The following is an 18,416-nucleotide window of genomic DNA, read 5'->3' as shown; positions in this document are numbered from 1 at the left end:
TCACGATTGCATCTTTGAGATAACTTTGAACTTTTGTCTGTTCGGCTAGATGAAAGACAAGAGTAAATACGCGTGAGTTATCAAAGAAAATCTATAAATACAAGATAAAACAAAAGACAGACAGCAGAAGAAAAATAATACAAAAAAGAATCTTCTAAACTGCAGGGAAAAGCCAGCGTATGATATGGAACATTAAATCTTAATGGAGCTTGGATAACCTTTAATACATAGCCCATTGATGGTACCAAATTGTACCCTGAGGATATGTAAAACAGAGTTTCACGGCCAATAGAGTGCGTGTGTTGGAGAGAACGTAAAGGAGAGGGGAAGATATAGAACTGAGAAGGAATCTTTGAAGATTATAGCAATATCTATTATTATTTCCAACCCTTATATGGAGAGAATAATTAAGTGAAAATATTCCGAGGGAAAGTGAATACCACACATTATCCATATATGTAGTAACCTCAAACTCATATAATTACTTGCGTTGGACCGCCTTCGTATTTGTAAAGTAATTTCAGTTGGTTTTCCTTATTGAAATTCGAAATAGTTTTAGTAATATCTACGTGAGAGGAAGTACAATGACTTACATAAAAGTGTTTACCTTGGATGTAAAGAGAATCAAGTTTGATTCCAGGCCATGATATAAAAATCTTTCAGTTTAACGTTCCACGATTATGCCTTTTAGATTAAGGGTGACGGATGATTAACGTATTCAGGGGGTCTAGGCGGGCCGGGCCCCCCTAAATTTTTTCTGGTTCCCTAAAATGTTCACGGTAGGCTTACAAATGAACTATAATATGGTGATGGACTATAATATGGTTGTATCGCCCCCCCCCCTACATTTTTGGGCTGACTACCGGCCTGCTGGGGATCAAACCAGGGACCCCACGCACCACAGATAAGCGCTCTACCACTGAGCCACCGTGCCTTCAGGCCATGGTTTTGGTGATGAAAATATTCTACATTTTAACGTAGCATTCGTGATATTTCTTCGAGTAATCGCGTTCAATCCTATTTTAGTTCTACCGTTTGTCTTATTCAATGAAATTTGTAATAAAATCTATTTTAGTGTGGAAAAAAATAAGTTTGTTTTACGATCCATGGTTATGCCTTGTAGGCTATAGGGAACGGATGATTAATTAAAGTGAATGATTTTGAGAAGAATTGGAGCAATGAGAATGTAGATAGAAACGCAAAAACTCAGTGAAAACCCTTGAACTGGATGCTGTTCACCACAAACCTACGTGGCTACAATCAAATCAGAAACTCCTTGCACCAGTTATGAGCGCTCTATCACTGAGCCATTATAACCCCCGTATACCCATACCGTAGAGTGGCGAGAGATTCTGATGGCCCTCCAGAACTTTGTTTGATCAGCATCGACGTATGTCCTCTAAGAAGGGAAGATTTGGGTCCTCGTGTATTTGTTCGAGTCTAGTGTCCCTGGAGTGAGCTGTAATGGGCTTGGCTGCTCTGTTTTGGAGTACTTGGTGGGGTTTCAGGCGGCTTTTCGATGTGTTCCCACGCAGGATGGTCGTATAATAGGATAAGTCGAATGCTCATTTCGTAGACATGTCGTCTGGTCTTGTGGGTCAGGAAAGGTGAAAGTAGGATTGGAAGAAGGGTTTTCTTGGTGTTAGTTACCACATGGTTGTCAAATAGTAGTGTTCGGTCAAGTTGCACGCCGAGATATTTTGCTTCTTTAGCTTGAGTGAGTGGTGATCCTGCTAGGTGGAGGTGAAGCTGCTGACGTCTTCGATTTCTGGTGAAGTCGACGACCACTGTCTTTGTTGGATTAATTTTGATCTTCCATTTATCCGTCCAGCGATCCAACTGCTCGAGGTGTCTGTGCAGATAGTCCGTGGCGTATCTGACATTCCCATGGCTCGTGAAGATTACTGTATCGTCTGCAAAGATGGCAAAGGTTGCAAGGATGTATCAGTGGCGGATCCAGGGGGGCGACCGGGGCGATCACCCCCTCACCGAAGAGGAAGCTTTTATTTTATTTTATATATTAATAAAACCCATTCCAGAGTTTGGAGCTCTTAAAAGTAGCTCTGAGTAACAGTATTACAACCCCCCCCCCCGAAGTCGGTCCTGTATCCGCCCCTGGAATGTATAGATGTTGTGCTTATCCTGGTTTTATAGCTGCTGCGGTGTAGCGGTGGCGCTGGTGTCCCTATCGTATGCTACTGTAGTAATTCGTAGTAGGATTCACATGGTTCATGTTTATAAATATGATCATGTGTTGGTTATTAGTAAACAAAGACATGTATGGGATATTATAGTATATATACTCTCATTACTTTCTTCCCCACGGACATAAAACTATTCGATTGGTAGCTGTCATCTAATAAAACTTAAGCTTTTGAGGAGTTAGATTTGAATGCTTAGAGCATGTTAGATCGCTTTAAGTTGAAAAATAAATTTTAAAGATTAACACCATAGGATGCATAATAGTTTAAGTAATTTATGTGCATCAAATTCGTTTGGTTCACTTCCGCGTTTTGTAGAGATGGGCAAGACCTTATACTATCTGCGCAATTATCAATCTGAAACAAATGATTGAATGAATAAATATTAACAAGTAATGTTGCTCACAAGACGAGAGTCGAGATGCAAAATACATTTTTAAATTCGAAATGAGAAGAGATTCAAGGAGAATCTCATGCAAAATACGTGGTAGTAGCAATCTGTCCAAGAGTTATATCGCAAATGTTTCACTGTTACATAATTCAGACTAACTATAAATTGATAAAGTGATTTTCGAACACAATAAAGAGTATTTATCAATGTTTAAAGACATTACACAATATACTTAAATAATAAATTCGGTTTAAATGTTCTTACATTCACACTTTTCGTGGCCCTTTTTGGGACGTGAAATTCTTCTGATAGCTTCTAGATAGAGAAAAATTACAATATAAATTTCCTATATAGATTTACAAAAGTAGACGAGAAAGTTTCTAGACGAGACGAAAACAGTTTGTTTTAGAATGCCGTTGTGTTCCATCCATCCTACTCTTCACACCTATCCCCAACAGGTTTTTGTTTCAACCTTAAAGTCACTTTGAAAGAACGTTGTTTCCAAACCAAAATAGAGATTCAGGACAATGCGACAAGAGGTATGCTCTGCGCACCATTGCACAAAGTCCATTTCAGGAGGCTTTCCATAAATAGCAGAAACGTTGGAAACGGTGTGTTGTCAGTAGAGGAGACTATTGTGAGGTGGACAGTGCTTTAAATGTTCCACAATGAGCAATGAAGATGTTATAGCAAAAGTTCGACTTTTTTTTTTTTGAATATACCTCGTATACAGTGCCGGATTTACATATAAGCTAAACAAGCTATAGCTTAGGGCCCCACGCTCTTGGGGGCCCCAAAAATTAAGGAAAAAATTGAGTACACATTTCCAAAATGTAAGAAATAACAATAAATAAAATAAAATTTACATATAACTACATTACTTCCTTTGTGTAAGCCCTTATGATTAAGGAATGGGACCCCTTCTGCTAGCCTGCTTCCTAAAATATAAATGGCTTCTTCATTTCTGTATATAGGGTCCAGCGTTCATCTGGACACATAAAGTGCCCCATTATCTTCAGTGGCTTAGGGCCCCACTAAATCTAAATCCAGCTCTGCTTGTATGTTCTATATCCAACTTTCTACTGCAACCGGAAATTGTAGAAATATATTACCACTTCCTGTGCCAATATTAATTTTCCTACAGCAAAAATGATAAATGGTAGGACTAGCAGCGTTCACCCCGCTTCGCTGCGGTCACCCCGGAACGCAATAAACTTTGTTACTTAGATAATTTTTACTTTTTCGCTTTCAAGTGATATGATAAAAACCATAGAAGATTGCAGTAAATCTTAACATTATATCGCCTGTCATTTATGTTAACCCGCCCCGCTTCGCTGCGGTCATCCCGGTGCTGGCATATTGTAAAAGTGTCTGTAAAAATAAGCAAATCAATTAAAAAATTTTAAACAGAAGATTCAAGCTATTTTCCGCTGTATATCGCCTGTCATTTATGTTAACCCGCCGAGTGACACGGTCATGCGGGTTGCATATAAATACGTTTATTTTTACCTATGATGAACTAATAACAAAGGATTTGTACGTTATGGACACTTGAATGGTCAATTATCTCAAGACACTGGTAATTAAAAATTAAAGTGATATGATAAAAACCATCTAGGGTCCAAATCCTAATAACCCCCCAAAAATGAAAGAAATTGGTTCAGCCGTATTAGCGTGATGAGCGGACAAATTTTTGTACGTTCTCTTTTATATATATAGATGAAAGAACTTTTTGATATAATCTTAGCATCCCAGGTACAAGTTATGCATTACAACTGGAATTTTATACATCAACTACGACCTGTTCCAGAATTAAGTTTGCGTAGTTTGAAACCCTACCGTAGTATCACAATTTAAAACATAACTCTTTTGTTTCGATCTTGATACAGAATAAATAACACAAAATAGATTTTGAAAATTGGAATTATAGCCTAGAAGATTTTTTTGTAATATATTCAGTCTTCAGAAATTAACTGTACGTTAAATGATCCCTTGTCTATTATAAAATAGATAAGAAAATACCCATTATTCTATTTGTGTACGTAAGTAACAAGTGAATACTCATGATAAATAGATATTCATTAAATAAATCCATTTAAAATGTATACGGATCGAATTACTAATATAAATATTGAAACAGAGTTAGTAATAGGTATTTGAATAGTTTCACAAATGAAATTACGTAAACTTTTATTTTTAAATTCTCTGGAGCGCTGATTTTATTGTCAACCGCAATTCACTAGTGAATCTAGTTCTTGAAGAAATGATAATAGGAAAATACTTTTCTTGCTCAATGTATTAATTTTAGTAAGAACACATACGAGGGAGGAACCCCAAAATAATCGGAATTTCTTGATTAAAAAAAAAAAAACATAAACTTTTTTGAATACAACTTTTATTCAAATACAACTTCAATCACCCTTAAAGTGCGCTTCGTTAGTACTAATGCACTTGTCGAAAAGTTAATTCCACTGTTGGAAGCACCTTGCGCCGTTGTGACATTGCGTTTGACTTCATCAACATCAGCAAAACGCTTGTCTTTCAAGTTCCTTTTTCATCCAACGGAACAGCAAGAAGTAAGCGGGAGCCAAATATGGCAAATAGGGTACGTGAGTCGAGGTAGTCATCTACGTTGAGGCCAACCAGTTTTAACCGAAACCGGTTATCGGTTTTCTCCAAAACCGGTTCGATTTTTCACCGGATTCGGTTCCGGTTTTCTGCAAAACTCGTTCCGGTTTCTTTTCCAAAATTTGTTCTATTTCTGACCAGAATAGTGTTACGTTCTCCGGAAACCGAATCCGTTTCCACAGAAATAGTTTTAAGTTTTCCAAAAGTTTTCACCGAAACCAGTTTCGGTGAAAACTGAACCGGTTTTGAAGAAAACCGAAATGTCGGTTTTCCGGTTTCGATTTTTAGAAACCGGTTTCCGGTTTTTATAAGACCGGTTTTCGGTTTTTATGAAACCGGTTTTGATCATCCCTACCAAAAACCGGCAAACACTGAGAGCCGTGTGCGCGGAAACATTGTCATGATGCAGAAACCACTCGGTGGAATTCCATAGGACCAAACATTTACGCGCCACACTTCTGTGCAGCCGTTTCAACACCTCCAAATAGAATTGTTGGTTGATGGTCTGGTTTTGATGGGCTAATTCTGAATGTACGATCCCTTTGATTTCAAGAAAGAAAGAAAGAAAAAAAAAAGATCAGCATCATCTTCAAATTTGATCTAACCTAATGAGCTTTCTTTTGGACGAGACGAGCTAGATGACTTCCACTAACTTGAGTGTTGTTTACTTTCGGAATCGTACTAATAGCACCATGACTCGTCGCTTGTGATGATTTTATTTATATGGAAATGAGAAAATATTGGATCCAAAAGACAACGTATAAGTGTCCAAAAATGTAGAAGTTTTTGAAAAGTTGCAAATTTTGCTTTTCGTTATCAGATTCAATTTTTTTCTTCTCTCTCTTTTTTTTAAGAATTCCAATCTATTATTTATAAGTATTGAAAGTCTTATAGAATGGCCATGTCGGTCTGTCTATTCACATGTATCAGAGCAGAAACAACAAGGGATAATGAGAACTGATTTTCTAATACGGATTCAGCGTACTTCACAAAAGATTCCATTCTTGACTTTACGTTTCTTTTGAAAAAACAACACCAGAAATTTGGGTTTTAATATTGATCACCATACAGCAAAAACAATACGAGATAATGATTTTTTTTATATAATGAGCACAAGTCCTACAAATAGATACCATGTTTATCCTTTACCATAGTATTGCATCTGCCAGGGCCGGATCCAGGATTGTCTGAGGGGGGTGCATCAATATCTACCAAAATAACCAATCATACTGAAACTCTTCAAAGTGACACGTGACAATATTCTTTACCCCCTGACAACACTGATGCATAGAATGGAGGAAGGTATTTGAAAGAGGGCCGCAAGTGTTATGCTGGAAAAAATGTTCTCTCCTTCCTGGCTTCTGTTTTCTTTCTTATTTGACAAATGTTATATTGTTTTGCTTGATGAATCCTTTTCCTTCAACCTTTAGAAAATCGACTTAAACCATTGTTTTTGCAAAGCTCTGCTTTCTTTTAAGTCCCGAAACTCTTGTAAGTTTCGGAAAGTGTTGCTATTTTAACTGCTAGTTTCTAATTTTAGATGGTGTATATTTACATCAAAGGGGGGAGGGGTGCACGTGCACCTTTGCACACACCCCTAAATCCGGCCCTGGAATCTGCATAGAGCAACTCTGGTTAGATATAATAATAAATTGTTTTGTAAAGGTGGGTTTAAAGTTCCAAGAGTAGATTCAGTGTTAGATTTAACTACTTCCGGTAGAATTTCGACAGAATAAAGTCGTTAAAGAACAACAAGAAATTGTATTATGAAGCGCATTCAAAAATCTTAACGATCGTTTTCATACTCACACCCTTACTACTTCCGGTTTTAATTATAGGCTGTATAGAGTAAAACGGTAACGGGAAGCTATTTATTTATTTATTTATTTACTTTTTAAATTTGGATTCAGTTTCTCAAGAACAGATTCCACCTGCAATCTTATCTCTGAATTGAAACCGGAAATGGTACTTCCGGTTTAAAAATATATTATACTTCTTGTTTTTACATTGATGCAAGAACGTTAAGAGATGGTAATAAAATGTTTTCTGATGCAGGTTATGCACCCCATGAATGTAGATACATCTCTGTTCTTAACACTATTGGGGTCAGTGGTGGATCTTCATGAGGATATGATCTTATCGATAAAAATTAACAGTGACTTCCGGTCACAATATTGTACCCCCTACTTTGTAAATCTGCTGTATGCATTTTCGAATCCACTGTATGTACATTCCCGTTTTGAGGTCATTTTACTTTAAACTTTATGGACAGGTATAATCGACAATAGTTCTATTGTATTTCGCGTTCTCAAATTAATATATATAAAGTGCGATATCAAAAGTGATTATTTGGTGTCCTCCCCTTACATCACTTGCCATCTCATCGCTTCTCGAAGAGGAGTTGTGGTTTGGCCCCCTTTATATCTCATAATGACGAATGTGACCTTTCCTGATATGAGCTTCCATTTTATCTCTCGGATGAATGAAACCAAGTTGAAAGAAATCAGCGGCTGCAAATGTGAAATATATTACAAAATAAAGAAGAAATAAACCAATCAGCAGTTACAAATATGAAATATATTACAAAATAAAGAAGAAATAAACTAATCAGCAACTACAAATGTGAAATATGTTACAAAATTAAGAAGAAATAAACCAATCAGCAGTTACAAATGTGAAATATATTACAAAATTAAGAAGAAATAAACCAATCAGCAGTTATAAATGTGAAATATATTACAAAATAAAGAAATAAACCAATCAGCAGCTACAAATGTGAAATATATTACAAAATAAAGAAGAAATAAACCAATCAGCAGCTACAAATGTGAAATATATACAAAATGAAGAAGAAACAAACCAATCAGCAGTTACAAATGAGAAATATATTATAAAGTAAAGAAGAAATAAACCAAATCAGCAGTTATAAATGTGAAATATATTACAAAATAAAGAAGAAATACACCAAGCAGAATTACAAATGTAAAATGTATACAATGTATATAACAAAATAAAGAAAACTGAACAAATCAGCAGTTTTTCTAGTAACTAATCCCGCCCTTACGGAGCGATGACATGCAATGCACTAGAAGTTTTTAATGGACAAAAACAATCTACTTATACATCCCATCTAAGTCAAATTCCTAGGAGCCTCTTACAAAAGCCTTGTCGTGCTTTTATCGTTACTATGAAGCAAATCGTCATTGGGGGAAAGAACGAGTACTCACTCAAGTTTAATCATATCCCAAAGTATCAAAGAACTCAACCTACGTCTCTACGCTGTTCAAATTTACTTATGGCGGTCGTTATTCTTCTATCGAAATCTCCGTACTTCTTTTCTTCTGCTTGTCATTTATATTTAGATCTTCCCGTAACTGCACTACGTCCTAATGCAGAGCATCTTTCCTTAAAACAGTGGCATTTTGCAATATTCTGGATTAATCAATTGTGCCTCTTTTTTGTCATATTTGTGGTCTTGTGCTTGTCTGCTCAAAATAATTCCAAATATCTTTGACAATGTCATTTTCAAACCACTGCTGCACGAAATAGTTATCTATTAAACTTTTACACTAATGTTTTGCCGGTGAGATTTCCATTATTTTTAACCATTCACCATCGACATGAATAGGAAGCAAAAGGTTATCTCATTTCTTCATTATCTCTGTACAGGTTTACCATTCCAAGATTCTGCATTTTTCCCCACAAAAAACTGATTAAAGTTGAAGTTACAACCTTGCAGCTTGCACGCAGGAAATGTTTCTCAACCAGCCCTTGTCATAACAATTTCAAAATCTACAATAATAACCTAGGGATACCGTGCAGGCAGAATCGATTTCGCAAGGGAAAAAAAAGTTTCACATAATTTTCTATTTCTCTGCTGGGCATTAGGTGATTAAGTATCAGCCTGAAAACCTCAGCATGTAATGTGTACAATTGATCAAACTGTTACGAACTTGTTTTGAATATACTGTCACCAATTACAAGACTATTTCACACAAGCCTAACATATGCCCAGTTTGCTACTAATCCCAATAAATTGACATTGGTGTCAGAATATTCTTCAACTTGTACAAAGTTTTCTGGTTGATGTTCTTGACATATTTTTTGGTAGCTGAAATATAAACAAATGAACAGTTCTTACTGGGCGAGAAATAGATCCAACAGTTCGTGAGAACCAAGTGCCCATCGTACCGTAATTGCAATAATAAAAATCTGTGTAAACGATAGAAAATTATTATTTAATGTAGCAAATACTATTACAAATTGCTACGATAATTAAGTTATTTAATAGAGAAAATAAGGAAGTAGTGAAGCAGTAATGCCAGTAAATTTTACGAGCGATGAAATGGAAGCTTATAATCAGGTAAAATCACATTAATCATCACGAGCGTTGAAGTGGGCCCAACTACGCCCCCTTTTGGAGAAGTGATGAGATGGGAAGCGATGAAGTGGGCATAGATTGGTTATTTTTACTATTGACATGAGTGTTCTTCAATCCAGATCGGAATCACTAAGTATCGAATCCTTGAAACCAGATACTTATGTCCGGATCTTTGGGTCCAATTCCGCAATGTCATAACCGAATATTTGGATCTAGATCAATTTCTGTGGATCCCTAATCCTCGGATATTAAATCTGGCTTTGGATATTTGTATCTCGAAAATCCAATTTTTCTGAGGTATTGAATATCCGATTCGTCTTAAATCTGGATGTGTGCATCCGCAATACGGGATTCAGATCTACAAAACCAATAATAACGTCCACAATGTCAACGTGTTGAATTACAAATTATCCAATTGGCTAATAAACCGTTTCACAAGTCAGCTCCACTTAACACAGGATGCAATATCAGGGTTTTCAAGCAATATTAGTATTGGTAATAATACTACTAGTAGTAATACTAGTTACAATATAGAAGAGCAGCTTGTTATCTGCTTTTTATGCATATATGATTTCGTAGATTGTTTTCCACGTTTGTGCGTTTAATTCAAGGTACACCGACCATACTAACTTCTCGGGGGAAAACATGAAAACATTGTTCGGAACATGCTAATCACGGCGACTGTAGCTGTAAACACAAGCCACCTACTACTCTGTTAGCCACAATGTAGACATTCGACCAAGGGTATGAGAAAATGCTTTTATTTTTGTTTTTGTTTATTTTCCACCCATGCTCTCAATTTTTCTACGTACTCACCATCTCTCTCTCTTTCTCCCTCTCTGTTTTTCTCTTTTGTTTTTGTTTAGTTTTAACACCACTCTATAGGATAGCATAGACTGGTCTTTTTTACCCATTGACAAGTGATTCGTTTTATCGAAACTTTGTTATTTATTGAGCCCAAATACGTGTTTTTGGTTTTATTGGGGAAATATGTTACACAAGGGATTTATTTTTATTTCTTTTTCTTCCCTTTTTTCCCTCCTAGATTAGTGCGAACGAAGAAAGAATCATGAGATGAATATTGATTTTTGGTATAGGTTGTGCTTGTGTGTGTGTGTGAAAGAGAGAGAGAGAGAGAGAGAGTCTCTCCCCAACCCCTTTCGGTCATCTTTAGCTGCTGAACATCCCTCCCTCCTCCAATATCCTCGCTTTTCATCTTTGAATAAGAGAATAGTTCGGTTGACGAAGAAGTGCATATTCATCCATACATGCGTGAGTGTGTGTTCGGAGAGAAGGAGGCGTATAAAATGAGATTTTTTTTTCTTTTGTAGAAAAATCACTGTTCACCCACTTGATAGTTTGGAGAGTTAACGCTGGATGAGTGAGTGTCCAGGTTCAGGTTATTGGAGGAAAGGGTTGCAGGTTTCTTCGATATTGACGCATAAATCTCTCATTTTCAGTAATCCCTGCGTGGTAAGCTGTGTTTGACCAGCTTATAGCTGAAAAAGAATATTAATTTTTTTTAAGACTCTCCAAAATGTGTTCACGAAAAGATACACACTAGATTGGATAGATATTTTTTTTTTACTTATTTCACACATGATAAAATCATTTTTTTTTTTAGATGAATGGATTCGTTCTCCTATAATTATTTTTCTAAGCGTAATCTTATATCGTAATCCCAATCATTATTCTTAAAAGCTTTGAGCTCGGTGCATAATGTAAACTTTAAAATAAAGGAGGAAAAACACAGTAATGGTATGGCAGAAGACTTAACAATGTTATTCAGGTACCTGTACATTCTCTTACACGTAACTTTGTTCTTTAAAAAAGACTATGATATTAATTACTAGCGAAAATAAGTGTCAATTGCACGGGAAGAAAATAAGATTTAATACATATAATATCAGTAGTAAGAATATTATAAAAATTGCCTTCTTTTCTTATTTAGGAGCCCAATTTTTGAAAATGCTGAAACATATAAGGCCTTATGCAGAGTCGTTCTGACGCATGATTAATGCCATACTAAAGAGTTCCACTAACATATATTTCCTGCAGTAGTCAGGCATTTAGTATGACGCTAATCATACGTTGAAACGACTCTACATAATGCACATATTTTCTTATGTTTAACTAGCAGACTGCCCGTTCTTAGCACGGGGAGAATACGTTTCATTTTGAACAGTGACACTTCTGATGTCGTTTAAATCCAAATTCATCCCGAATTAGTACTCCTAAGGGGTGATAGTGACATGTAAAAACAAATGAAAATGACCGGTATTGGTGTCGAATGCATAGTTTTTTGCTGTTCGTAAGTTGATTGGTGACAGTTTTGGTGCCCTTCGTGTCCAAAATGAAACGTATTCTCCCCGTGCTAATAACGGGCAGTCTGCTAGTTAAACATAAAAGAATATGGGCCTTATGTAGAGTCGTTTCAATGCATGATTAGGGCCATACTAAAGAGTTCCACTAACATATGTTTCCTGCAGTAGTCAGGCATTTAGTATGACGCTAATTATACGTTGAAAGGACTCTACATAACGCACATATTTTCTTATGTTTAACTAGCAGACTGTCCGTTTTTAGTACGGGAAGAATACGTTTCATTTTGGACACGAAGGGCACCAAAACTGTCACCAATCAACTTACGAACCGCAAAAACTATGAATTCGACACCAATACCGGTCATTTTATTTTGTTTTTACATGTCACCATCACTCTTTAGGAGTACTAATTGGGGCTGAATTTGGATTTAAACAACATCGAAAGTGTCACTCTTCATCTCAGCGACACCAAAATCTATGAATTCGACACCAATATCGGCCATTTTCGATCATTTTTATATATCTTCCCCCAGGGCCTAAAATTCAACAAAATCACAGCTCCACACTGGTAAAAATTTTATATAGTATAGAAAAACTAGTTTAGTCAGCATTTGTTTAGACATATTTGGTCTAGGAATTAATTTCTGCGGTTGGTACGCACACATTGAAGCTGTAGTACAAACACAAAATACATAAATACCTTAAGAAAAATATTGTCCATCGCTAGCCACCACTTTCGCCCATCTGTCAGGCAATGTACGGATTCCGTGGCGAAAGAAGTCCTCATCCTTGGAAGCGATCCAGTCAGAGACCCATGTTTCGATATCTTCTGAAGAAGTAAACCGCTGTCCAATCAAATCGTTGTTCATGCAATCGAACAAGTAGTAGTCCGAAGGAGCAACGTCTGGTGAATACGGCGGGTGGGGTAAAACTTCCCATCCGACATTTTCTAAATAGGTTTTGACCGGTTTTGCGACATGTGGGCGAGCGTTATCATGTTGAACAATAAGTTTATCATGTCTGTTCTCCCATTCTGGTCGTGTTCTGGCCAGAGCTTGCTTCAAACGCATTAATTGTCGTCGATAACGTTCTCCATTCATAGTTTCACCCGGTTGCAGCAGCTCATAGTACACCACACCTTTCATATCCCACCATATGCACAGCATAACCTTTGCACAGTGAATATCTCGTTTTGGTTGTGATGGACCTGGTTCACCTGGTTTCACCCAGGCCTTTTTTCGTTTAGGGTTCTCGTAATGATCACCCGTAATAATTCGATGCAGAAACCCCTTTCTGCTCTGTCGTTGAAGCAGCAATTCGCAAATGGTTTTTCGTCTTTCAACGTCTCTGTCTTTCAATTCATGTGGAACCCAATGTGACATCTTTTGAATCATTCCCATGGCTTTCAAGCGTTTGGAGACTGTTGTTTGATCAACGCCTAATGCTGCTGCAAGTTGTTCCTGCGTTTGACACGAATCCTGCTCGAGCAATGCTGTCAATTCTTCGTCTTGAATTTTTTTTGGCTGTCCAGCTCGCTCTTGGTCTGCCAAGCCGAAATCACCACTTCTAAACCGTGTAAACCACTTCTGACACGTTCGCTCAGCTAGAGCATGGTCACCATAGACTTCCACCAAAATACGATGACTTTCAGTCGCACTTTTCTGCATGTTAAAGTAATGCAGCAGGACACCCCGCAAAAACACTTTATCAGGCACAAATTGCGCCATGTTCACTTAACTACAAACTGGTGTTGTTGACGCTTTAATCCACTGCCCTATACTACGAACGATACGCGATGACAGGGGTTTGCAACACATGTGTGGATACACGGAACTGTGGGACGCTCCGTTCGTTGCGCCATCTCTTGTCCACCCGCACGAATTAATTCCTAGACCAAATATAATCAGTGTTCTGTCCAGTACATCATGTTTACAAAAAATATATTATTATTATTATTATTTAGGAAAATTTTGGCATCTAGAGCAAACAAAATTAACGGCACATTAGGATACATATTTAATTGCATTGTATTAAACCATAAAATACAGGGGAAAAAAACCGGTAAACAAAATAGTTACACTGGAAGAAGAAAGAGTCACTTTTTCTTACATGAGAATTTCACTGTCATTTTTCCGTGATCATCACGCTGTCTCAGTCTGTTTTCTGCCGAGGCAAATACACCGTTATACCAGGGCTGTTCCTTTGACTTCCTACCAACTTCAAAACGCCTTTTCTTTCTGGCCAGCCATTTCATAACTGCAGGGGTTGGGCTAAAATCTTCCAACGGCCCCATATTTATATTAACGTGAAGGTAATTTTTCACAGTAGTGGGAGCTAAAGAGAATCTGTTATCTGTTTTCAATATGTTGTAGTCACTTATAAGTCTTTCAACATCGGAAGAAGATGGTTTCGAAGCAACAACTCGGGATAAACTTGTTGACAGAGCATGAAATGACTGATTTCCACAGATTTTCATGAGAAGGCTTTTAGCGTCCAGACCTTTCAACATACTGCACAATGATGCCTCTCTATATTGCATTGCGAACTGCAGAAGATCTGTATCAAGACAAATAACTTTGTGGCATTCTCTTAGGACATCATCAGTTACATACTCTTGCAAAACGCGCAAAGGCTCCAAAGCAACAATACTGTCTTCATACAGCAAACGCTGACTAACAAAGTTAATTATGGAATCCAGGACTTCGTAGCGTACTACAGTGAAATCTCTTTTCTCACTGACATATTTGTTATGGGATTTATTGCGACGTGTGTTACGATGAAGTTGAATACCATGTAATGAGTACTGTATTTCTCCGTTGACGTTCTCTTGCACACGTTCGTTTAAAAACGTTTTTTCCCACCCACCTAACAGAGATTTCTCTTTCATACTCTCCAACTGTGTTATAGTTCTATTTTTATTTGTTATTATGTCCAAAAGAAACATTTCATCACTCTCAAACTTCTGCTGCAGTTCTTGGAAACATATAGAGCGTCTGTCACAAGACAGAAGATGAAGGCGATCTACTTCTATCCATTTACGCAGATGACATTGGCTTCATTACATACATGGCTTTCCGTTTACAAGTAAAGGCAGCTTGGATACCAATTTTTTAGGAGAGTAGTGAGCATACTGAATGAAAATTTGTCCACCTGACGTCAAAATATTCTGGATAGTGCAAAACTTCTAAATTATTTTCTGAAGCTACCATCGTTAAACCTTTCTTTCGCTGCCCTGAAGAGTGATAGAAAGCGCACAGTGCAGAAGCTGCTTGTATGACAGATTAAACTTCTTGGACATTCTTGGTGACATCTTTCCATGCTAAATTAATGAGATGGGCAGCACACCAAAGTTTCAAGAGGCAACGTTTCACCTGAAGCACTCTTTCATCAGTTAACAATTTCCACATTCCTTTGTGTACTCACGTATTCATGTTTTCACCATCAGTAACTATCGAAGTCACTCTGGGAAACATTACTCTTTCGTATCATTGTTCTTCGTCTAAATTTTTGGCGGTTATTGATGTATGTTATCTCTGGTAGTACATACAGTATTTCTATAACGGGTTGTAAGGATCGTGTAATTTTTATCTACAAAACACATTTCATTATATCGGAAAAGTGTAATGTCCTATTGAAACAACAGATAAACGTGCAGTTAGTTGCATATTTTAAAACTATATGAATGCAACCGAAAACGTCTGAAAACTAAATATATTTAAAAAGTTCCTTCATCTCAAAATTGGCAATGGTTTTCCCTGCCACCTAGGAGACACCTATACGTATTAACTCTGGCTTAATGTCATATACTGGCAGTTATATGGAATTGAGTAACTCCCCATTGCATAATGAATGTATTGAATCAGTAAGACTTAGTTTGACACAGTAAACGCGTTTAAATCCATAATCCGAGAAAAGTAAGGTACTCACATTAATACCACTCCACACTTTAAGAATTATAGTTCCACACCCTTTTCTACAGTTCCACAAAGTGTGGAGTACTCCACTCAATTTTAGGCCCTGTCTTCCCCTCCCCTTCCCTAAGTTGTACCGTTAAAGTGAAATGTTGAGGCCCGAACCTCATATATGTTGAAAACTTGATCGAGATCGGTCGGATGGTTCAAGAGTTATTAAGTCACAAATATAGTCAATAAAGATCAACCCCTTGCGTTCCAGTGACACCGATGTGGATACCATATCATTTCTTATTTTCAGTCCACATTGCAAAATGCTTTTTTTTATCAGTAATGTGAATGCTATCCTCGCGCTTACATAATAACTATACCCTAGATAACGATCTAAACAGTCTTTCAACAGTAAATGAAAACCTGGTATTAGAGCACGCACAGAGGAAAATGATACCTGAAACTCAAGGGCACAAACATTTATATGCTGAATTTCATTCCTCCTTCTGAAGCGAATCCTCACATTGGAAATTTTGTGAATAAATTATCAAAACTTTTAAATATTATAGATAATTCCTGTTCCTTTTTAGAAGCGGAATTTTTGGATTTGCTGAAATGCTTAATCCATTACTATTAATTTAAGAGTTCATATACCGAATTCCACACCTCCAACGTTTATATACCGAATTTCATTCTTCTAACTTAAGCGAATCCTCATATTGGAGATTGTACAATGGCTCACTGGCAGAGCGCTTATCTCTGGTGCAGGGTCCTTGGTTCGATCAACGGCCAAGTAAGTTTGTGGTGCCAAACATCATGTCCGTGGGTTTTCTCGTTTCCTCCCACTTTCTCATTCCACTAATTCTTCCATCATTTTTCTCGTGCATTAGTCATCCATCTCCATTAGCCTAAAGGACATAATTGACGGACGTTAAACTGAAAGATTTCATTTCATTTCCGCATAAATAATCAAGAAGTTGAATGTTATTGAACTTGCCTTTTTTTTTTCTTTTTAAGGAGTGGAATTATTGGAAATTCCTAGGGACTTACTCCTTTATTTCTAATTAAAAAATTCTTTACAGAATTTCACACCTGCAACTCAAGCAACTCATCATACGGAGAACCGTTTCAATAAAGAATCCGAAACTTGACTACTGCAGAAATTCCCTACTTTTCCTTCTTTAGGTGCGAAATTTTCGAAAATGTTAAAGCATAGGTTGTATTCTCAATGAGGAATATATGCAGGGAGTCTCAAAAGTCTCCTGATATAGGGTAACTCTGTTATTATCAGAGTTTCAACAAAATGTAACAGGAGAAACTGTCTCTAAATATGTTGTTTTCAGTCTAAAGTGAAGGATTTTTTTTTTAAAAAAATCGGACCAGCGGTTTGGGCTGTACACTTTTTATGCACCCAATGCAACGTTGCCATTTACCTGTACCCAATACATATGTGAATGAAGTTACTGTCTTTTACGCTAAGTCGATGACCAGTCCCCATTTCAAACAGTAACGTCATTCACTTATGTTGTGGGTTCAGGTAAATGGTAACGTTACTTTTTCATTTAACGTTGTTCGAATAAAGAGTGTAGAGCCCAAACGGCTCGTCCGATTTTAAAAATTCCTTCACTTTAGATTGAAAACATCTTATTTGGAGACGGTTTCCTCTCTTACATTTTGTTGTAACTCTGATAACAACAGAGTTATCCTATGTCAGGGGGCTTTTGAGATACCCTATATATCTATGCCAAGTCTCATTTCCTCAATTCCTAAGATGCTCTATTTATAACAAGAAACAAAATAACAACTCTTTACCAGCTTTAGAAATTGTATGTTAAAAAATATAATTTTTTATCCGATGCTCTCGTAACAAAAGGAGTTTTCTGTTCAAACTTCACGTTTCTAGCTAGAATATTAAAAGTAGTATGAAATAACTTCACAACTATATTATTAATTGGCGGGTGGGTGTGTAAAGTGCTTTAAGTAAAAAATTAGTGTTTTAGAGAAATCGCATTTGAAAGTTCAGGCATAAATCCAAAATCTGGATTTGGGAAAATGATTAGCTGTTTCAGCTCTTCATGTTAATAGGACTGTTTTTTCGGATTTATGTCTGAAACCCAAAACCGGATTTTTGGATTTATATGTGAGCTTTTAAATGCGACTTGTCTAAAACACTAACTTTGGACTTAACGCACTTTACACACCCACCCGGCAGTTGTTCTTGTCTTTTCTTTTTTTTTAAAAAAATCTACTTTTGAGCGACTATAGAAGAGGAAAAATGTGTAGTAATCGTGGGAGAAAAGTAAAATTCAAATTCTAGATTTCACCTAATTTACACGTTTCAAAATCACTGCATACTACAAAAAAAAAAAAAAAAAAAAAAAAAAAAAAAAAAAGCGATTTTTGGAAGTCTGTTCGTTCATTTAGAGACCACACTATTCAACGTCGTCAAGCCAAATTTTTAACTTTCTTTTTTGTTCTACAGTTCGTTTTTGTTTCGAATTTTCTTCCTGGTCCCCAAACAAACGGACATTAAAGGATGAAAATTAAAATTCATGAATTTGTCGGAAACGGCTCTTACAATTTTGTTTG

This window comes from Thermobia domestica, chromosome 12, assembly GCF_964235325.1.
Source record: "Thermobia domestica chromosome 12, izTheDome1.hap1.1, whole genome shotgun sequence".
Classification (NCBI taxonomy): domain Eukaryota; kingdom Metazoa; phylum Arthropoda; class Insecta; order Zygentoma; family Lepismatidae; genus Thermobia; species Thermobia domestica.
This window is presented reverse-complemented; position numbering follows the sequence as displayed.